Raw genomic sequence first — 1,784 nt, 5'->3', positions numbered from 1 at the left:
TCCTCAAAGTGGGAGGCACAAGGGGACACATGAGAGCGTGAGGTGCCCGGGCTGGTCTGAGGCGGCCCGGGGACCCAGGGCCAGGGTGCCCGGCCCCTTTAGCAGCTCATGGGTGGGTGCCGAGATGGGGCTGACAGCTGGCAGGGGCCTTGTGCAGAGACCTGCCCGAGACTGCAGTGCCCAGCGAAAGGCCGATGGGCCAAAGAGCAGAGCCTCCACCCAGAGGAGGGGCTGAGGGGACCCCCTGGCCAGGTCCCTCCCCACTGCTGGTCCCCTCTCAGCCACCTCCTGGGGCAGCCCAGGCCCCTCAGAACGCCCCAAGCCTGCTCTCCTCGCCTCTGGCTCCCCTCCTGGCCAGAAGTATTTACTTCCAGACCGCGAGGAGCTCTGTCTTCTTGTCCACGCCTGGGGAGAGTCAGGTGGTGTGGAGAACCCCAGCTCACCTTGAGAACCCAGCTCAGAGTCACCGGTGGTCTCAGCACACGTGGTCAGCTGATGACCCCATCACGCTGTCTCACACGGGCTCTCATCTGCAGCCACCTGGCTGCAGGCCCAGGGGAGGGTGAGAGTGAGTGGGCGGGGTTGGAGGCAGGCTCACCATCAGACCCCCTGGGGGATGTGTCAGTGTCCTGGGGCAGCCGTAACAAACGGCCGCACAGTGAGTGTTGTCCTCTCACAGCTTTGGAGGCCAGAAGTCCCGGATCAAGGTGTTGGTGGAACCACATCCCCTGCCAAGGCGCTACGGGAGGGTCCTCCCGCCTCCTCAGTACTTGAACTGAGAACTTCCAGATGTACGAGCTGGGTTTCAGAGAGGCAGAGGAACCAGACGTCAAATTGCCAACACCCACTGGATCATCGAAAAAACAAGAGAGTTCCAGGAAAACATCTACTTCTGTTTTACTGACTACGCCAAAGCCTTTGACTGTGTGGATCAAAACAAGCTGGAAAATTCTTAACAAGATGGGAATACAGACCACCGTATCTGTCTCCTGAGAAACCTGTATGTGGGTCAAGAAGCAACACTTAGAACTGGACATGGTACAACAGACTGGTTCAAAATTGGGAAAGGAGTATGACAAGGCTGTATGTTGTCACCCTGCTTATTTAACTGATATGCAGAGTGAAGTGTTAGCTGCTCACTCATGTCCAACTTGCAACCCCATGGACTGTAGCCTGTCTGGCTCCTCCGTCGGTGGAATTCTCCAGGCAAGAATACCCGAGTAGGTAGCCGTTCCCTTCTCCAGGGGATATTCCCAACCCAGGGATTGAACCCATGTCTCCTGCATTGTAGGCAGATTCCTTACCATCTGAGCCACCAGGGACTACCTTATATGCATGGCACATCAAGCAAAATGCCAGCCTGCATGAATCACAAGCTGGAATCAAGATTGTCTGGGGAAATATCAAAAACCTCAGATATGCAGGTGATACCACTCTAATGGCAGAACATGAGGAGGAACTAAAAACCCCGTGATGAAGGCGAAAAGCTTTTTTCCATAAAGCTGGCTTGAAACTCAACATTCAAAAAACTAAGATCGTGGCCTCTGGTTCTGTCAGTTCACTTCAGTCGCGCAGGCGTGTCCAACTGTTTGCAACCTCATGGCCTGCAGCACACCAGGTTTCCCTGTCCATCACCAACTTCCGGAGTTCACTCAAACTCATGTCCTTCGAGTCGGTGATGCCATCCAACCATCTTATCCTCTGTCGTCCCCTTCTCCTCCTGCCCTCAATCTTTTTCAGCATCAGGGTCTTTTGTAATGAGTCAGTTCTTCACAGCTGGTGGT

The sequence above is a fragment of the Bison bison genome, unplaced genomic scaffold (genome assembly GCF_000754665.1).
Source record: "Bison bison bison isolate TAMUID 2011002044 unplaced genomic scaffold, Bison_UMD1.0 scf7180017864080, whole genome shotgun sequence".
Taxonomy (NCBI): Eukaryota; Metazoa; Chordata; class Mammalia; order Artiodactyla; family Bovidae; genus Bison; species Bison bison.
The sequence above is the reverse complement of the archived record's forward strand: the minus strand, read 5'-3'. Positions refer to the sequence as shown.